This window comes from Panthera leo, chromosome B4 (genome assembly GCF_018350215.1).
Source record: "Panthera leo isolate Ple1 chromosome B4, P.leo_Ple1_pat1.1, whole genome shotgun sequence".
Taxonomy (NCBI): Eukaryota; Metazoa; Chordata; class Mammalia; order Carnivora; family Felidae; genus Panthera; species Panthera leo.
The window spans coordinates 60,048,127-60,069,933 of record NC_056685.1 but is presented as its reverse complement, the minus strand read 5'-3'; the positions used below and the strand labels follow the sequence as shown (position 1 = coordinate 60,069,933).

The 21,807-nt window shown below is 41.3% G+C and overlaps 1 long non-coding RNA gene across 1 annotated transcript; it reads right to left on the bottom strand.

The window, feature by feature from the left end:
* Window positions 1-941: 941 nt before the first annotated feature.
* Window positions 942-21,041, bottom strand: LOC122224372. The gene is made up of 4 exons (XR_006204730.1): window positions 20,782-21,041; window positions 9,128-9,273; window positions 4,501-4,600; window positions 942-1,185 (listed from the first exon to the last, which is right to left on the bottom strand). It is a non-coding gene; the product is annotated as an uncharacterized LOC122224372 (long non-coding RNA).
* Window positions 21,042-21,807: the final 766 nt, after the last annotated feature.

Genomic DNA, 21,807 nt, shown 5'->3' with positions numbered 1-21,807 from the left:
ATTTTTAAGAAAAGAAGAACGAAGACACAGGAGTAAGGAAAACTGCTGAACAGGCAAAAGTTTTCATTCCCCCTTTCCTTGTGTGTTTGCCTTAATCTCAGGAAGAGAGAAACTACTACATTTCCATCCTCTCTCTATTTGCCCTTTCTTGGTTCTTCTTCATAGGAGTAACTGAAATGACTGGTCAGAGTTGGGGACGGCCATTGATGCACTTTCACTGGCAAGCTAGACTGGTGTTGAAGACTCCTTGTCCTCCTACTCTGAGCCCAAGTCCAACAGATTCTACTTCCTGTAGGGGCAGCAAGCACATTTGGGCAGGGCCCAGAGCCAATATTTTAAAAAAGAGGCTCGTGGTCCTTGCCTTTTGTTTACTATTTGGATAAGTGGACTCAAGGTCTGTTCTGAAGGTCCTGCCTATGTCCTCACAATTGCATGCCTGAATATGCAGGCACAGAGGTCTATTAATCAGTGTACAAAGTAGGAATCCCCAGTGCAGCCAGACTCCAAATGCAGTCTCTAACACCGCCATTTACCTCAGGCTTGCATTAAGGCAGGGTTTGTGGCTACTGCCTAGATTGAGAGAGTGGTGCACATCCTGTTTATTTGCCTAGTGATCTTTTCATGTATGTTCCTAGAAGACAAGAGGGTTAGTGGCACCCTAATCTTCTAAAAGAAATCCAAATTGTAACTTAAGAAATTTATCTCCTCTGACCATATATTCTTCCTATCTCCAGGTTGTGGCATAGGGTTTGACCCAGAATAATGGCTTAAAAAAATGCTTGTTGGGTGAATGAATAAAGTACGGTAAAAAAAAAAAAAAAAAAAAAAAAAAAAAGGAAAAGAAAAGAAAAGAAAAAGAAAAAAAGAAAAGAAAAGAAAAAGAAAGAAAAAGTGGAGTTTGAAAGAAAATTTGGAAAGGAGAAGAGGTTTCTAGAAAGATGAGAAGGTAAACTTAGCTTAGACCAAACGAGGAAGGATATAGACTTTCATAGAACCAAGCCAAAGTACTCAGAACTAAAACATACCACTTTGGAGCTAACAGAAGGGCCAGAGTCAGAACACAAGGGCAGAAGTACTCAGGCAGGAGCAGAGGTAACAGTTAGGTATTGACACGTACCTCTTTGTGCTCTATGACACATCTGGCTCCCAGCAGTTAACACATCTTGGGAACTTCAAGCAAGATATCTATCAATATCATGTATTTTACATGTTAAAGGGAAACAACTAGCATATGACAGTTAACTTCCTCTTGAACAATAGATGAAAGTCATAAAGGAGATGATATGGGCAGTCCCCCACTTTAAAACATTGTTTAATTAATTACTTGCCAATAATTATTAATAAATAAATAAAATAATTATTAATTATTAATAAATAACAATTGTTAACATAATTAATTAAAAGTATTGTTTAATGAATTAATTGCTCATCAAAATAATGCATTGCAGTTAAAACAATCAAATAGCAATGGGCCGCCTGGGTGGCTCAGTAGGTTAAGTGTCCAACTTCAGCTCAGGTCATGATCTCAGAGATCATGAGTTCGAGCCCCACATCAGGCTCTGTGCTGACAGCTCAGAGCCTGGACTCTGCTTCGGATTCTATGTGTCTCTCTCTCTCAAAAATAAACATTAAAAAAATTTATAAATAAAAAAACAATCAAATAATGAAAAAAGGCTTGTAATAAAAAACAGCAGTTCCTGTTTCACCATTCACCAATTCTGGTATCTGTCATGATAGGCAACTTTTAGCTGTTTCTTTGGGCATATTTCTTTTTTTTCCCCCTTTGGGCATATTTTGAAATAATATTCCTACACTGCTATTTCTTGATTACGAATTTTAGAAATCTATCCACTTCTTCTTATGGAGAATAAAGCTCTAACCCTACTTTCACTATTCTCATTCATTCAACAGAGTTAGGTCACATCTGGGGGTAAATCAGCATTATTATTATAACTATGTAATTGTTTACTGTTGAGATAAGTCGTGTGTGTTTTTTTAATTTTACATCTTTTTTTTAGAGTTAACCACTGCCTCTTTTTTTTTCTTAATTTCCAATGTTCATAATCCTTAATTTTTTCTATCAATCTGCTGTACTTGCAGCAATAGCTTTTCCAAATGCCAGACACATCACTTATTCAATCAAATCCCTTTTTTCCCTGAAGCGCTCCACTCTGCTCTCCCACTCCCAGGCGCCAATCTTTTTCTTAAATATTTATGTATTTGGAAAGACAGAGAGGGAGTGGGGGAAGGGCAGAGAGAGAGAGTGAGAGAGAATCCCAAACAAGCTCCGCACTGTCAGCACAGAGCACCACACTGAATCTCATGAACTGTGAGATCATGACCTGAGCAGAAATCAAGAGTCCGATTTCGGCTTCACTGACTGAGCCACCCAGGTGCCCCTCCCCTGCTCCAATCTCGACTGCTCTTTAGGCACAGATTGACTAATTTTGTCATTTTCTTATAATGGATCATCTTTTTTTTCCAAGAGGATGCATTTCTCAGTTGTATCAAGTGAATGGGTTTATACTTTTTACAAGTATTAACACTAGTATTTTTTTTTGTTTTTGACTCATTTTTATGAAACAATAAGGACCAGATGCAATTAAAGCGTTCTAAAAAGAATACAAACTACTGTTTAACAGAAATAATAGAGCCATCCAATAATCCAGCAGGTAGTACCAGCATGAAAATCCTTCACTCCTTGGGAGTAGTTGGTGTATGGAAAGTCAAGTGTTACGGGGCAATCCATAAAAAGTACCGTTGTATTAAGGAATCTGTGAACTCTGCATAAGCTACTCACTTGGTATCTCTTCAAACCAATATCTTAAAGATATTTCCTTAACTGTGTGTGTGTGTGTGTGTGTGTGTGTGTGTGTGCGCGCGCGCACACACGCATGAAGGATAAACTAATTTTCTGCAAATTGACATTTATATTTTTTCTTCATGTCTCTAACCCTTATGCCAGCAGAATATTCATCTTCTTTAAGTTTCCTCAAAACAAACCTCCATTTAAAAATAAGGTAGGGATACCTGACTGGGCTCAGTCAGTTAAGTGTTGGACTCTTGATTTTGGCTCAGGTCATGATCTCACAGTCCACGAGTTTGAGTCCCGCGTTGGGCTCTGTGCTGACAGCTCAGAGCCTGGAGCCTGCTTTGAATTCTGTGTCTCCCTCTCTGCACCACCCCTCCCCCTCCGCTTGTGCTCTGTCTCAAAAATAAATAAATAAACACTGAAAAAAACAAATAAAAATGAAGATAAAGTAAGTGATTCAAGTAGACATTTTCCTGAAAATTCCACTGGGGAATAGTGCATAGCTTTTCACAAAAAGGGAAAAAAAGGAAGAGAGAGAGTCCTTTAGCTGTGCTCTTCTTTCAAATCTCTATATTTGGCTTGAAAACCCCTCTTCCTCCCTGCAGCAGCAAGTCTTCCTGAGGATGATCCCTACCTTCTTGGAGCTTCCCTCTTCTCTCCTAAACTCTCTTAGGCCAAGCACTTGCACTCTGCCCAGCTCTTGTAGCAAACTTGCACAACAACCATTTGTTTCTACTTATTTCTGTCTTGCTGCGTGCCAAAGGCTCCAAGATTGATCCTCTAGTTCATTGAGATCCACTTTCCTTAGAAGTCAGTGAAGGATTATTAATAATAAATTAAGTTTTCCTCTTACATGTTCAAATTCAAACTAACAGATTTCTTACATGCACTAAAATTAGAATTTGGACTGATTTCAATTTCTCCACTTACATAAGGAGATGCACATCAAAATCTAGGTTTACCAGCACCACATTTCCTGATTGGGGTGGGGGGGGGCATGTTTTATGCCACTTACAGATTTATGCCTGGGTAAGCTGACTGACTAACCCTGTGAGAGGGTTAGTTGAAAGTGGAACAAGTGGGGCCCCTGGGTGGCTCAGTTGGTTGAGCGTCCAACTCCTGATTTTGGCTCAGGTCACGATCCCAGGGTGTGGGTGGAGCTCTGTGTTAGGCTGTGTGCTGAGTGTGGAGTCTGCTTGAGATTCTCTCTCTCTCTCTTCCCCCTCCTCCTCCCAAGCTTGCACTCTCTCTCTCTCTGTCTCAAAAAAAAAAAAAAAAAAAAAGTGGAATAAGTGAAATCAAGGACCACCATGGAGTCTTCCGAAGAAAGGCAAGTCAAAGAAAACACCACAGGGGGTGGAGGGAGGGACTGGCAGGTAGAAGGCAGCATAGTATCCAGTGTTTGGTTTTTCTGGACTGTGAAGGACAACTGTTGGACTTTCGGGCTAGAGGAGTTGGCAGAGACTAAATTATGGAGGGTTCTGGAGCCAAACTGAGGAGTTTTAGGATTTCATCAATAAAGCAACAGCAATGGGTTCCAGTGGGAAGTCTTACACTTATCTTGGTAGATAGAAAATAGAAGGAAATGTGAAAAAGGAAGAAAGAAAAACAGAAGAGGAATGAATGAAAGAAAAAAAATAAGAGAATCCTAAGAGTCTGAAGAAGTCTTGACATTTCTTTAGTCCCACCTTCTGCTCGGTGCTGGAATCCTTTCTTCAAATCCTGTGCTGAAGGTTCCATAACTCAGAGTTAACTAGAATTTTTATTTTGAGGTCTTTGTAGATTCACCTGCAGTTGTTAGAAATAATATAGAGAGATTATGTATATTCTTCATGTAGTTGCCCCCAACTTGTATGATTACAGCACAAGGTCACAGCCAGAAAATTGTTTTTATACAATCCATCCACCTAATTCAGTTTCACCAGTTTTACACGTACTCATTTATGTGTTTATGTGTATTTAGTTCTTTGTAATTTTATCACATGTATAAACTTATATCTTCACTACCACTGTCAAGATACAAAGTAGCTTATCACTAGGATCCCTGATGCCTCCCTATTACAGCCACAGATATCTTCTTCCTTAATCCTGCCCTAACCCTTAGCAACGACTAATCTGTTCTATTTTTTAAATAATGTTATATAAATGGAAACATACAGTATGTAACATTTTGAAACTGGCCTTTTCCACTCAACATAATTCTTTGATGATCCATTCAAGTTGTTGCATGTATCAACATTTTATTCTTTTTATTTAAAAAAAAAAATTTAAGTATAGTTGACACGCAGTGTTACATTAGTTTCCAGTGTACAACATAGTGATTTGACAAGCTTATACGTTATGCTAAGCTCACCACAAGTGTGGCTACCATCTGTCACCATACAACGCTGTTACAGTATGATTGACTATATTCCCTATGCTGTGCTTTTTATTCCTGTGACTTACTCATTCCATAACTGGAAGCCTGTACCTCCCACTCTCCCCTTCACCCATATTGCCCATCCCTCCACCCACCTCCCCTCTGGCAACCATCGGTTTGTTCTCTGTATTTATAGATCTGATTCTGCTTTTTGTTTATTCATTTGTTTTTTTAGATTCTACATGAGTGAAATCACATGGTGTTTGTCTTTCTCTGCCTGACTTACTTCACTTAGAATAATACCCTCTAGGTCCATCCATGTTGTCGCAAGTGGCACAATCTCCTTCTCTATATGGCTATGTAATATTCCATATATATATGTATACATACACATCTTCCTTTCCCATTCATCTCTCAATGGACACTTAAGTTGCTTCCATGTCTTGGCTATTATAAATAATGTTGCAATAAACATGCATAAGCATGTATCTTTTCTAATTAGTGTTTTTGTTTTCTTTGGGTAGATAACCTGATAGTGAAATTATTGGATTGTATGGTATTTCTATTTCTTTATTTTTTAAGGAAACTCCGTACTGTCTTCCACAGTAGCTGTACCAATTTACATTCCCACTAACAGTGCACGAGAGTCCCTTTTTCTACATATTCTCACCAACACTTGTTATTTCTTATCTTTTTGTTTCTAGCTATTCTGACAGAGGTAAGGTGATATCTTATTGTGGTTTTGATTTGCATTTCCCTGGTAATTAGAGGTGTTGAGCATCTTTTCATCTGTCTGTTGGCCATCTGTATGTCTCTTTTGGAAAAGTGTCTATTCAGGTCCTTTACCCATTTCTTAACCTATGTGTGTGTGTGTGTGTGTGTGTGTGTGTGTGTGTGTGTGTGTGTGTGTGTGTTGAACTGTGTAAGTGCTTTACATATTTTGGATATTAACCTCGAATTGGATACGTCACTCGCAAATATCTTTTGTAAGTTGCCTTTTTGTTTTGTTGATTTTTTCCTTTGCTGTGCAATGGCTTTTTATTTTGATGTATTCTCAAACATTTATTTTTGCTTTTTTCCCCTTGCCTTAGGAGACACATCTAGAAAAATGCTGCTACAGCCAACATCAGAGAAATTACTGCTTATGTTTTCTTCAAGGATTTTTATGGTTTCAGGTCTGACGTTTAGGTCTTTAAACCATCTTGAGTTTATTTTTGTGCATGGTGTTAGAAAGTCGTCCAGTAATCGCTTCTCGGCCTTTTGGCTAAGATCAAGTGTAGAAAGGGGTCCAGTTTTCCCAGCACCATTTGTTGAAGAGACTGTCTTTTCCCCATTATACATCCTTGCCTCATTTATCATAGATTAATTGACCTTATAAGCATGGCTTTATTTCTGGGCTCTCTGTTCTGTTACATTTATCTATGTGTCTGTTTTTGTGCCAGTACCATAATGTTTTGATTACCATGGCTTTGTAGTACATCTTGAAACCTGGAATTGTGATATCTCCAGCTTTGTTTTTCTTTATCAAGATTCCTTTGGCTATTCAGGGTCTTTTGTGGTTCCAAAGAAATTTTAGTATTATTTGCTCTAGCTTTGTGAAAAATACTGTTGGTATTTTGATAGGTAATGCATTGAATCTGTAGATTGCTTTAGGCAGTATGGACATTTTAACAATATTTGTTCTTCCAACCCATGAGCCTGGAATATCTTTCCATTTAATATTTCATTTTTTTTATGGCTTAGTAGCATTCCATGGTATGAACATACCACAGTTTATTACAAATGAACTACTATTTGAATATTTGTGTGCAGGCTTTGTGTGAATATAAATTTTTGTTTCTTTGGGGTAAATGCTCAGTGGTGCAATTGTTGGATCACGTGGTACTAATATATCTCAATTTTCAAGGAACTGGCAAACGGTTTTCCAGAGTGGCTCCACCATTCTACATTCCCACTAGATTCAGTTTTGGAACACAGATTTTAAAAAATAAAACAGAATTTTAAAACTATAATTTTAAAATGTATTTTAAAAAATAAAAGAAAAAAGCTTAGAGACAAACCTAGGATAGTCTGTTTTCGATATCATTTCCTTGCTCTTTCATTATAAAGAGAAGCCGAGATTCACATTTTCCAGGATCCCCTTCCCCATGTAGCTCCAGGTCTGTCAGTGAGAAGCACTGCAGTGAGATGTAGACATTGGAAGAGAAGGTAAAGTTATCACTCTTTGGAGGCCACCACAGGCAGGTATGTGAGCTGATGGTGGATCCACAGTTCTCAGCAGTCTCCAGATGCACCGCAACGAACTACCTGCTTCAGAAATGTTGGCTGCCAAGACCACCTTGATGGTGCTGCAGCTGTGATGGTTTGTGCCAGCTTCCGTTACGGTCTTGACTTTAAAAGCAGGTTTTAGGTGAGGGGCGCCTGGGTGGCTCAGTCAGTTAAGCGTCCAACTTTGGCTCAGGTCATGATCTCACAGTTCATGAGTTCGAGCCCCACATCAGGTTCTGTGCCTGGAGCCTGCTTTGGATTCTGTGTCTCCCTCTCTCTCTGCCCCTCCCCTGCTCACAGTCTGTCTCTCTCCCTCAAAAATAAAATTTAAAAAAATAAAAAAAACAAAAGTAGATTTCAGGTGAGCCTTGGAGGACGACCCACTTTGGGCTGCAGGCTGCGGTCATTGGCGAGAGCGTCCTTTACTGTACTGGCCCTTCCAAAGTCTGTAGGTCTCTAGCTCCCGGTATTAAAACCCTCCACACTTGGAGCACATGCATGGTATCAATTTTCCAACTGTTGTGTAGGGCTAGCTCCTTTTTATTTACCAAGAGTTTTTAAAACTTTAAAGATTAACAATAATTTCTTACTATTGTCCTCATTTCAGGAGGATGGATATACTCAAAATAAATTATGGCCTTTTACATTAAGTGAATCTAACTTTATTTTTAAAAGTTCACTATAGGGGCGCCTGGGTGGCTCAGTCAGTTAAGCGGCCGACTTCAGTTCAGGTCATGATCTCGCGGTCCATGAGTTCGAGCCCCGCGTCGGGCTCTGTGCTGACAGCTCAGAGCCTGGAACCTGTTTCAGATTCTGTGCCTCCCTCTCTCTGACCCTCCCCCGTTCATACTCTGTCTCTCTCTGTCTCAAAAATAAAATAAACGTTAAAAAAATTTTTTAAAGTTCACTATATTATCATTCTTTGTTTCACATCACTGTTTATTAGTGAAAATGTTGTCACAGTGAAAATGTCATCATAATTCAACACAAGTTTGTGAGCTGGCACTTAGGGGCTAAGCAGCAGCAGACCACAATGGTTAAAAACAAGAGCCCTAGAAGCAAGTAGTCTGAGTTGAAATCTCAGCTCTACTGTCTCTGTGCCTTACTGTACCCACTTGTGAAATGGGGATAATTATCGTGCTTTCCTCCTAGCACTGTTAGGACAACTGCATAAGCTAATACACAAAAGGCATGGTGAACCCTGGCTGGCAAATAATAAGCCCTCATTAGCTAATGTAAACATTGGCTGTAACTTAGCACTCTAACCTGTGCAGCTAAGAGCAGTTAACATGGTTTTCTCCCCCTGAAGCCAGGCCAGTCTCAGGTAGGGACAATAGAAGTCAGCATGTCACTCAAGGTAGTCTTTCACCAAAACTGATGTGACATCATGATCGGATCCCTCTAGAAGGAAGCATTTACCTGCCACCCCATTTTCTACAAGGGTTAAATTTCCTTGCTTTAGAATTCCAGCCTTCTTGACCCAGTCTTGGATGCCTGTTTCTAGACCTCTCTGAGGCCAGTCACCTGTGCATAAGGGTCTTGGCTAATTATCTGCAACCCCAACCTCTGCTGATACCTTCTTCTACTCTGCTTGGATAGAGAATACTGCTTTGACAATAGCACACAAAGTGTTTGAGTTAGGACTGATTGAGTTTAATTACATAAAACAGAAAACTGAAATAACTAACCTACACAAGTAAGAAGCTTGTAGGAAAAATCCAGCCTGTACGGTCAGTCGCTCTGTGATGTCATCAGTGCTCAGCAACCTCCTTTCTCAGTCTGTAATCCTGACCATTGCGGCGGATTCTTCCGGCATCTCATTGATCACCCATATCTATGAGGGAGGTTGGTAAATAAGCTTTTCAGGAATGCCAGATAAAATATTGTATGAGACAGGCTTATACTAAGACAAATTCAGCTGAGGGCCCTGTGTTTTTATTTGTTAAGTTGGCAAACTTAATACTTTTATTGGACTGGATACATTGCCGTACCCAATAGTAAGGGGGGTCCAATTGGAAGCTGGGCTGTCCACTGGCAGTCTCTGCCATGCTGAGCCTTCTGTTTTCTTCTGTTCCTTGGTCTTCCAATTTTTAGCCCATTTCCCTTCCCTATTTTCTTTTCTTTTTTTAAAGCAGGCTCCATACCCAGCATGGAGCCCAGTGTGGGGCTTAAACTCAGGACCCGGAGATCAAGACTTAAGGTGAGATCAAGACTTGGATGCTTGAGGCGCCTGGGTGGCTCACGTGGTTGATTATCTGACTTTGACTCAGGTCATGATCTTCATTCGTGGGTTCGAGCCCCACATCAGGCTCTGTGCTGACAGCTCAGAGCCTGGGTGGGGCCTGCTTTGGATTCTGTGTCTTCCTCTCTCTCTGCCCCTCCCCTGCTTGTGCTATCTCTCTCTGTCTCTTACAAAATAAAATGTTAAAACATTTTTTTAAAGAATTGGATGCTTAACCAACTGAGCCACCCAGGTGCCCCTACTACAATTTCTAATATGGTATCATAATGATTTTATTTTTAGCAGCACAATAAACTCCACTGTGCGTTTGAAGTTTCCCTTGAGAAGTGAATTGAGAGAGAGGCATTTAGTTTAAATTGGATGTTAAAGACAACTAAATCTAATATAATTTGTCACACTAACTTTATAGCTTAAATAATTGGGTCCACCTCCCTATGTAAAATGTTTCCTATCTTACTGCTTTTATAGTTCTTAATGTGTGTTTTAATAGTTGATTTTAAGGTAACCAGTATAGTACCAAAAATGGTGATGGAGTGCACAAAGGAAATTGAAGTGAAGAAGTGAGCTATTTCATCATCCCTTGTGATAGGATGGGACAGGAGGTGGGGATGGGAGGAATGGATAAAGGTGGTTAAAAGGAATAAATTTTCCATGGCTCCTGGATGGCTCAGTAGATAGAGCATATGACTCTTGATCACAGGGTTGTGAGTTGTGACTTCAAGCCCTATGTTGGATATAAAGCTTAAAAAAACAAAACAAAAAACCTTCTAGTTATAAAATGAATAAGTCATTCGGATGTAATATACAATATGGTGACTATAGTTCACAACACTGTATTGTACATTGGAAAGTTGCTAGAAGAATAGATTTTAAAAGTTCTCACCACATACACACACATTGTAACTATGTTAGGTGATGGATGTGTTAACTAACCTTAACTGCGGTAATCATTTTGCAATACATACACATATAACATCAGTACATCGTATACCTTGAACGAATAGAATGTTATATGTCAGTGGTATCTCACTAAAACTGGAAGAAAAGAAAGTGAAAAGAGGTGGGAGTCTAGACTCCTCCCCTGAGACCTGGACAGGCCTCTGTACCTCTTTGACTAGAAGAAAGTGTCAAAAGTGACTTTCAAGACTAGGTCATAAATGGCAGCAGGCTTCTGCTTGTTTCTCACTCTTTCTGAACATTTATCTTTGGAGCCAGAGGCCATACAAAAAGCCCAGCTACCTTGAAGCTGCCACACTGGAGAGACCATGAAACACCCAGAGATTTCTAGGAGACCCAGCTGTTCAGACCTTTCCAGTGCAAGCAGCCTAAGTATAAATGAACAAGTGTTCAAAGATGGCCCAACCCCAGCCACAGTCTGATGATATTCTGAATATGATAAAACCACCAGCTGCAGCTTTCAAATTCCTGATCCACATAAACAGGGAGAATTAATACATGAATATGGTGCTTCAAGCCACAATGTTTTCAGGTGAGTTGTCATGGAGAACTAGATAAACAGAACAGCCCCTTCATTTCTCACGCAAGATAGAACTGCAGTTACTGGTTAAACGTATATCCTCAGAGATGTTTTTGTGAAACTTTTAACAAACTTTTTAAAAAAATACAAATGAGTTCATACTCAATATATTATGGGGATCAAGGAGTGCACTTGTTGTTATGAGCACTGGTCGTTGCGTAAAAGTGTTGAATCACTATATTGTACACTGGAAACTAATACTACACTGTATGCTGACTAACTGAAACTTAAATAAAAACTTGAGAGGGCCTGGGTGGCTCAGTCAGTTAAGTGCCAGACTCTTGATTTCAGCTCAGGTCATGATCCCACAGTTTGTGGGATCGAGCCCCATGTAGGGCTCTACGCTGATAACATGGAGTCTGTTTGGGATTCTCTGTCTCCCTTTCTCTCTGTCTCTCCCCTACTCTTGCATGCATGCTCACACACGTGCACACACGTCTCTCTCTCTCTCTCAAGATAAATAAACTTAAAAAAAAAATATATATATATATATATCATGGACATCTTTCCCCATCAGCATATAGATCAACCTCATCTTTTTAATATCCACATAATACTTCACTATATGGATGGCCCACAGTTTATTTTCTCATCCCTCAGTGCTATATATATTTTTCAGTCTTTTTAGAATAAATATTTACATACAATACACATTTTAATGATAAAATTATAATCATACTATCACACTATTTTATAAACTATTTATGTATTTTTATATTTATATATACTTCTCATGATATTCTTTAAAATATTAATTATCTCATCTGAATGTACCTCAGTTTACTTAAATAAGTCTATTACTGGACATTTATGTTATTCCTGATTTAAAACACTGCAGTTAACATCATCATACATTCACTTAGATACACTTGTCCAATTATTTCTTTAGAATAAATTTCTAAAAATAAAAATGCTGAGCCAAAAGGTATGAACATTTCAAATTTTATACAAACTGCAAAATGCAGAGAAAGGTTGTTTTAATTAATGCTCCCAACAACAGGAAATGAGAATGTATACTTTCCTATAACTTTACTAACTCTGATCATTTTTTTTTTAATTTAAAAAAAAATTTTTTTTAACGTTTATTTATTTTTGAGACAGAGAGAGACAGAGCATGAACAGGGGAGGGTCAGAGAGAGAGGGAGACACAGAATCCGAAACAGGCTCCAGGCTCTGAGCTGTCAGCACAGAGCCCGAGGCGGGGCTCGAACTCACGGACCCCGAGATCATGACCTGAGCGGAAGTCGGCCGCTTAACCGACTGAGCCACCCAGGCGCCCCAGATCATTTAAAAAATTTTTAAACCCTGCTAATCTCAGTGGTTAAAATAACTTCACTTTTGTTTTAACTAACATTTCTTTGATTATTGTGTATTATAAGATCGAGCTGACCTCAGTTTTGGTTCATACTGCCCTCTGAGATCATTGAAGTAAAAACTTTCAGCACTACAGGGAATCCTGCCTAGGGAATTCAGAGGTTTTCTGCCCCCTGGCCTGTCCTAAGGACTAAGGCCTTACCTACAGGTGACAAGGTTTTTCACATTGCACTCTTTTGCTTTAATATTTTTTGACCTTTCAGGGTACTTATCTGAGACAAGGATACCTATGAGATGTAGGTGATATTGGGAGAATATCAGCGGAGAGTCTTTTCTCTGGTTATGCTAGGCTATAAAAGGAATTTAGGCCCAGTTGGAATAAAAGTGCTGAGAGGGTAAGATCAATCTTGTTATTTGAACTGATCTTGCTATACTATATTTCAAGATGATCTCGGCTGATAATTCCAGTGACCTTCTGTGGGCTGTTAGGAAGGAAGTCCTCGTATGGTACAGGCTGAGGTGCTCATGATTCACACAAGGGTCATGAGACCACACAAGACATATTGCTGTTGCTCGCTGAGGCCCTGATGCAGCATCTTGCCTCTTTCCCAAACACATAACTCAGGATACTGCCCTCTTGGTCTGGGGCAGGAATGGAAAATATGTGGTTTGCACACCAGCATTCTCCCCATCCTTCCTCCCAACCCATGGTGGACATTGCTAATCCATCACGGTGGCCTTTCCTGAAAAGTCCAGATGTGGCCTCCAAATGCTCCAAAACATACACCATCTATCAAATATCTTGCAGAGTAGATAGATGGTGCATATTTGGAATTAGCAAGGGCATGACCATGGATAGGATCCAAGTGAGAGGTGTTGGGTATTTTCCTCTTCAAACAGGAGCATCTATTCAAGTATCCACACCTGTTTCCATCCTTCCATGAGATCTGGTGACAAAAGTCTCAAAGCGGGTAGGCTGATAACTCTGAGGTTTCTAGCAAGGTTGTTCTTAGATGGGGGCTGTATGTCAGAGAGGTAAACAGGGCTCGTTGCTAATTACTCATGTTACTTCTCATCAAGCCCAGATGTGGCCCCACTCTCCTCTAAACAGCTGCAGGGGCACCTGGGTGGTTCAGTCAGTTAAGCATCCAACTTCAGCTCAGGTCATGATCTCACAGTTTGTAGGTTCGGCCCCATGTCCGGCTCTATGCTGACAGCTCAGAGCCTGGAGCCTGCTTCGGATTCTATATCTCCCTCTCTCTCTCTCTCTCTCTGCCCCTCCCCCACTTGTGTTTTTCTCTCTCTCTCTCTTTCAAAAATAAATTAATTAATTAAAAAAAAAACAGCTCCATGTGGCCTCTACCAATAATTATAGGTAAAAGCTACTTGTATCCCATCAATGTTGGCTTTTTATTTATTTATTTATTTATTTTTATTATTTTTTTTAACTTGACAAATGGGAATCTTGACCGCAAACTGGCAACAAGGGAGTCAGAGTATGGCCTGGAAACTTATTTCAGTCTGGGCCATTTTAGGCTGGGTGGGCATGAGGCTTGTGACACCAACTTAGGTGGGCTCGGGCACAAGGCATGTGCAGTTCCTGCAACAGAGAGCCAGCAGGTAAAAAGAGTAAGCCATCTGGCTTCTTTAGTTGGGGAAGGAAGAAACTGGGCCAGTATAATTTGGAAGTCAGTTGGGACATGGGTCAATTATGTGGATATTTGCCCTGGTACAGCAGACCTGCACCTGTGAGCAGAGACTTTTGGGAGTGAGATCCAGCTCCAGGAAGGATGGGTTGGGAGGTGCCGTCTGGCTGCCAAAGTCCTGGTCCTAAAGGGGCATTTGGGTCAGGTGAACTCAGGAGGAGAAACTAAGGCAAAGCTGAAAGTCTGTCAAAAAAAAAAAAAAAAAAAAAAAGAGCCAATACTAGGTTTGGAAAATGTTATAGTGAAGGAATCTCAGGGGTACACCTGGGGGTGGCCAGCACTCATGCCACCAGAGTCTGGGCCCCAGAAGCATGACATTATTTCAAGCCACGTTGGTGAATCTACAGCTGCTGAGATCGGCCTCAAGGGCCAGACTGATCATGGAGTGGGCATCCAGCCACGAGGCTCTGGGAAAGGCAAAGACAGAAAGCAAGTTGTGGGCACATAACTATGTGCCTTTATTTCCTTCTAAATGTCCCTTGTTCTCTCCTGCCCACAGCCCCTTGCCCGTTCTCCAGGTGAGCAGATCCTATGTCTTCTGCCTTTCCTAAACCAGAAATATTTGGTCCTCACTTATTTGACGGTCACCCCATTTCATGTCATGTGTTGGTAATGTGTTTACAGATTTCCTCCACCGTACTGGACTTTGGACTGTGTGGTCTACAATCTGATATTTCCCCATAATGTGCAACACAGGACCGGTAGGTTCTTTTTGTTAAACGCTCATAACCTTTCTCCTTTCCCTTTTGTCTTCCTTCAGGTGTCAGCAAACTACAGCCTGCAGGCTAAATACAGCCCTCTACTGTTTTTTTTGTAAATGAAGTTTTACTGGGACACAGCCATGTTCATAATTTATGTATTGCCTGGAGCTACTTCTAACACAGTGGTGTTGAGTAGTGTGACAGGATTCTCACAGCCTGCAAAGCCAAAATATTTATTATCTGACCCTTAAAAAACAAAACAGAACAAAACAAAACATGCCAACCTTGCTCTTTAGTAAGAAAAGAGATTTGCCCTTTGGACTTCATCCATCAAACCATTCACTGCCTTCCCCTCACCTTATAAAATCTGCAAGCATTACAATTGTGAAGTATTTTGAGAAATATTCATCGTATAATAGACTCTCAGTTAAAGAAGTGTCAGGAGTTAGTTAAGGGCCGTGTAGTAAGCTCATGTACAACCAAAGAAGCGTCTAGAAACTTGTCCGGCATCGAAAAATAATAAACTGACATTTTAGATTTGTAGATCATTTTCTCTGAGTTTGGGGAAGGAATACAAATCTGCCATTTGTGTTTCACCCAGCTGGAATTATTCTCTCTTCCCTCAGCGCTTCCAGAAGACCTCATTTTCCTTGTTACAGTATCTATTTCAATTGTCCTTGCATTAATTTCTTCCCAGGAATATACCTACAGACTAAGGTTATAAACACTGCATGCGAAGGAACTGTTTGTCCAACCCTGTAGCCCCCATAGAGTTTTCCCAAGATAAATGGTGACTGCGTGTGTGTCTTTAATACAAACATGAAAAATAGCTTTACAATAACATTGGCCTTATGAAACCATGAGCAAAATTTCAGCAGGGACACTTCATACTGTCCTTCACACATATGCATGTACAATCCTGTTTCTTCTGCTCATATCCCTGTTTGTTTTTCTCATATATGTGTATAGAAAGAAAATCATCTCAAGAATGCCTACTATACAATAGCACTCTGTTGTTTAAAAAAAAAAAGACAAAACAATTCTCTTGAAAAAGTAAATTCCTTGTCTGAGGTCAAGCAGTTTTCTCAGGAAATCAGCATTATTGTGAACCGGAAAACCCTCTGGACTTTATTTCCTTCACTATTCACTTCACTGTTAAACTTCAGCCCGGTAATGAGTCCCATTTAGCAATCCAAATGACAGATGATCCAATAGACCTTCTGTGTTTTCATCTGTGTGAAGTCATATCTATAGTCCAGGCCCAGTGGAGTCTAGAAAAACAAAGAATCCCTGGGGTACTTTATTTGCCTTTGTATAAGTAAAGCTCTTGGTCATAAAGTGATAGAAACACAACTTGAATTAGCCTAAGCAAAGGGAATGGAAAGCAGGGTTTACTGGTTCACCAAATCCTAGAAGGAGGTGAGTAACTAAATTATGGGGAAAATTGGGAGGCAGCTGACCCCCTGGAACAATGGGAAACAGAGACTGGAAAGCTGCCGGAACTCTCTCCTTCTGTATTTGGAATCTCTGCTTCTCCCTACAGGCTACCGTCATTCTCCATGCAGATCAACTATCTCTACAAGGAAGAAAGCTAACCATACACAACTCTTTTCTTTTTCTTTTTAAAAACTTATAGTTTTATTCCTAGAGATGAACAGTCCTTCTCAATTTTCATTGGAAAACCCCCAGGGAAAATCTAACAGATGGAAATGACACTCCTGACTTAGCCATGGGGATAAGAGGGAAGGCAAGGGGTAGTTGGAGGAGAGACTGTTTCTAAGAGAAGGGTATGGGGTTGACAAGTCCATGGATGTTCTTTGCGCCTATTCATGGCATGGGCTGTCCTATTTATAAATCTCTAAGCCTCTGGAAAGTCACAAAAGAGGGCTAATAAAGAACCACACACTGGATACTTCATCTCAGAGAACACTTTCATCATGGCAGCATAGGTATCCCTCAGCTAAAGGCAAGAAGAGGTGATGTGTTCACACAGTCACTCAAAATACAGAAGTATAGTCAATGACGATGGGCTTCCCACCAGAGGGCAAGGAGAGAAACTGACAAGAAGCACCTAAAACGTGTGGCACCTGACAAGGACCTTCCCTTTAAATACTGGAAGGGGTCTGGTATATTTTCTTAATGCAAAAGGCTATAGCTTCAGGCTACCTTATAGTGTCTCCAAGCCCCACCCCAGGACTGCCACCAGCACAGACAGTGCCTTTGTACACATGTGAAAGGCACACCTTTCTTGAGGCAGACCTAGCACCTGCCCACCTCCATAGCACCATGCCAGGACTGCTGTGTTGAGCACTGAGTTTTAGCCTACACTTACCCCTCAGCTAGGCATCTTTGCACAGGGTCCAAATAAAGTGTCTACGACAGCCCTTGCCTGCCCAGAGGGAGCTACGCTGGGCAGGCTACCCCTTCTCAAAGCAAGGACTTCTGACATCAGCAAAAGTGAGGCTCAGGTGGTAGCTTGGGCTTGGTGGTAGAAGATAGGAGCAGGAATGGCAACAACGATTGGATTCGAAGGACTCCAGGGATGGACAACCTACTTCTGGGCACCGGAGCGGTAGGGACATCTCTGGGAGTAGAGAGACCAGCAGCATCCCCGGGAGTGGAGAGACCAGCCCTGATTGAGCAACAGCAGAAGCATCACTAGCCTCTGAGGTTCCTGGAAGGATTCAAGACATGACAGTCATGAAGGTCCGTGCATGCTTGTCTCTTCCAGTTAAAAAAGGGTCATTGGGTTTTTTTTTTAAATAGAGAATATATGTTAAGCAGAATGCCTTGATAGAGATGAAACTTTTTTGTCCCCTTTCTTTTTACTTCTGAAACACTAAAAATAACTCCCTTTTGAAGGGGATGGTTGGATAAGGATTTAAGGAAGCTATCCTTAGTCACCCTGAACCCTGGGTGATCAGGGCACAGTTCTACGTCAAGTGGGCATCATGCCAGCACCTAAAGCAATGGCCAGAACAGACAGGCCATCATCCCAATGCCGCAGTCCAGGGAATAAGGTCCAGGCAGTCTGCCACTGTGCCGTTAGATCCCCGTTTATTTTTGTGCTTCGAAGGAGCCGCCCATGAATGTTCCAGTCACCGCATGAGTCAGAGTCCTGTTCCCCAAGAACTGCTGCAACACTGCCTCCATTCTCCCCTCCCCACCTCCTTCCTGGACTTGGTCTGAAGCAGTGCTCACCAATGCCTCTGGCTGTATGTGAACTGGGGACTGGGCTGGGTCTCATTCTCTGACAATACGATGGAGCCCCAGGTTGCAGGGGGCGGGGAAATGGGAAAGAACTGGGTGCTAGTTAAATATGTGACAAGAATTGACATTCATATGACTGAAAAAAAATAAGGGATCATTCAAAAATGTTGGGAAAATTGACCAGTAGTTAGGGGGGAAATATTAGATTATTACCTCACTGCATCTTAATAAATTAAAGGCAGGCCAAAGATTTAAATGGAAACATTTTTAAACATAAAAGTAATAAAATAGGAAAAAAATAAATAATGTGGAATAGAAACAACTGAAAACATTTTATGTGGCCAAAAAAAAAAAATCATATATAAGATTGAAAGACAAATGACAGACTGAGGAAAATAACAATAATTTGAGGGGGGTTAATATCCATGATATTAATAGAATTTGTACAAATTGAGAAAAATTAAAACTCCAATAGAAAAAAAATGGGCAGGGGTGCCCAGGTGACTCAGTTGGTTAAGCATCTGACTTTGTCTCAGGTCATGATCTCATATCTGTGGGTTCAAGCCCCACGTCGGGCTCTGTGCTGATAGCTTGGAGCCTGGAGTCTGCTTTGGATTCTCCCTCTCTCTCTGCCCCTCCTCCATGCTCTGTCTGTCTCTCAAACATTAAAAAATTTTTTAAATGGGCAAAAGTGATAAATAGGTTATTAAAATGCAAATGGTTGATAAACTTATGAAAAAAATGTTCAGCTTTACTAATATTCACAGAGGCAAACTAAAACAATTTTGAGATGATTTTCACCTATCAGCTTGGCAAAGATTTTTTTTAATTTCTCAAACTCACACATTGACAAGGTTGGGAAGAAGGTGGACTTTGTTCTTTTTCTGTGGACATGTAAAATGTACCTGTTTTCCAGAGGGCAATCTGACAAGAAATAATAACACATAAGATGTATATAGTCTTCGGTAATGATCCTTCTTGCAGAACTTTACCTCAAGGAAAGAATGACACAAATTTGGAAAGATGTATTCACACTTTGTTTATAGTTTTCAAAAATAGGAAACAACCTTGGTGTCACTCAGGAAAGGCTGGTTAAATAATTATGGTACAACATCCATGGAATACTATACAGCCCTTAAAAAGAAGGATATAAATCTATATCGGTGCAGAAAGATGGCTTCAGCTATTGATTCTTTGAGGCCTCACTATTCCTTTGGATCAGCCACTACCTGTCCTTAAGCGTCTGTGTGGACAAAGAATCCCATTTCCAGACTTAGGAATTCTCAAATTCCTCATCTACAATAAAATACAGTAGATTGATACTCTAAAGTCACCCACCTTCCCGGTCACAGCAGACGCAAATGGCCCCATCTCTAAATATACTAAATCAGGTGCTGCTCCCTCTCTGGCCACATTCTCTTATCCTCTCAACCAGCTTGTTCAACTCTCATAGTTTCTCCTTTTGCTTCAGGTCCTCTAATCTGTCCCTCTATTCATCTTAGACCTAACGATTGACCATTTCACACATTCTCTTGCCAATATTTTAAACTCCTTTGCCTCATTATCTTCATTGCACCTGTTGCAAAATCTCCCACCCTTCATGGTTTATTTGGATTCTCTGCATTCTTTTTTCATACCTTGGCTACCAAACAATGTTAGAGTGTCCTATCCTGGCAGATAGATACTCTGCCAGGTAATGGTGATAAATTAATAATGACTAATTTCACCTGGACCCTTATCTTGGGTTCCGTTCCCACAAAGGCAGAGCCTGAGACAGAGATCTGAATACAAATGGTTTGTCTGGGGATAATTCCATGTAGAGGAATGAAGGGGGTGGAGAGAAGAGGAAGGAAAGGGAGAGAGAAACAGGGTAGGGGGAGAGGAGCCAACGCAGGTATGTTGATGAGCAGGTTGTCACTGTGGGTAACTGGAGCTCAGTCCCACTGGGACCCCGGAGAGACTGTGCAGAGCTCACCTTTGAATCGTCCCACCCCACTCCTCTCTGTGGTTGACTGAGGACTGTTCTCAGGGCATTAATTCCCCCTCATTCCAAGCTGTCGCATGCACAGGTCATCCAAGCTCCTACCCAGGTAATAGCCTCAGGCTTCCGCCGGAAGGCCACAGGCATGTTTGCATGAGAACCGCGAGTGCTCTAGAGATGCTGGTCAGCCACCAGCACGCACGCACGCAGCCTTTGTGTGGCTCGGCATCCTTATCAAGTCACCTCTCTCTGTCTCTCTCTCTCCCCTCAACAACCATTTCAAAATCCTCCAGTCACTTCAGACCCCTGATGCCCTTTGCGGTGCCCTCACTCTCAGTGGATGACTTCGCCTCCTAGTTTACAGAGAAACAGGGAAGTTCCCTGAAAGGAACTCGTCCAGCCTCCACCAACAATTCTAGCATTCCATCTCCATCTACACGCACCGTCCTCCCTTCTCCCCTCTTTGGTAGAAGGGCTTCCCTCCCCCTCTAAGGCCAGCATCTCTGCCTGCTCTTGACCTTGTCCCTTCTGCCTTCTCGGTGACCATCCTCTTCGATTGCTTCCTCTGTCTCCTGCATCTTCAACTTCCCCGTCTCCCTTGCCTTCTCTCTCCTATCTTAAAACAGACAAGCAAGCCTTCGTGGAACTCACCTCCCCTTCTCTTCCTCTTCACACCAGATTTATTGAAGCAGCATCTTACGGACATGGCCTCCAGTCCCTCTCTTCCCATTCACTTCTTATTGCTCAACAATAACTGCTCTCCCCAGAGTCACAAATAACCTCCTTATGGCAAAAGTCAAAGGACACCAGTCCTTCTCTCTCTTGCCCTGCTCAGCAGTTTTTGATTCTGCAGGGTAGTCTCTCCCCTGGACTTTCATGACATTGAACCATTGGCTTCCTCCTTTCTCTCTGGCCACATGCCTTCAAGGTGTCTTTATTTATCTCTTTTTTTTTTTTAAAGAGAGAGAGTGAGAGTGCATGTGAGCAAGGGAGGGGCAGAGGGGGAGAGAGAGAATCCCAAGCAGGCTCCACATCTAACATGGAGCCCAGTGTAGGGCTCGATCCCACAACCCTGGGATCATGACCTGAGCCAAAATCAAGAGTCAGATGCTTAACAGACTGAGCCACACAGGCGCCCCAGTCTCTTACGTGGTGCCATTCTCAGCTCTCCAGCATTGTCCACCTGTAGTCTCATCCACATCAACTCCTGTAATTACCATGCTAAGGTGAAGATCTCCTACATTCACAGAATAGCTCAAATTTCTCTGCTGGGCTCCAAAACTAAATACATATTTGCTTAATGCACATACTCAATTCTGTCACTTTGGCCAAATCTTTAAACTTCCCTTAACCTTTGTTCCTGGGTGTAAAATGGAAATGAGATGACTACCTCTTACATCTTTTGAATTTTTTTTAAATTTTTTTTAACGTTTATTTATTTTTGAGACAGAGAGAGACAGAGCATGAACAGGGGAGGAGCAGAGAGAGAGGGAGACACAGAATGTGAAACAGGCTCCAGGCTCTGAGCTGTCAGCACAGAGCCCGACGCAGGGCTCGAACTCACGGACCGTGAGATCATGACCTGAGCCGAAGTCGGACGCTTAACTGACCAAGCCACCCAGGCGCCCCAAAATTTTTTAAATTTCATAGTAAGTTGCAAAGATAGAGAGGTTCCTG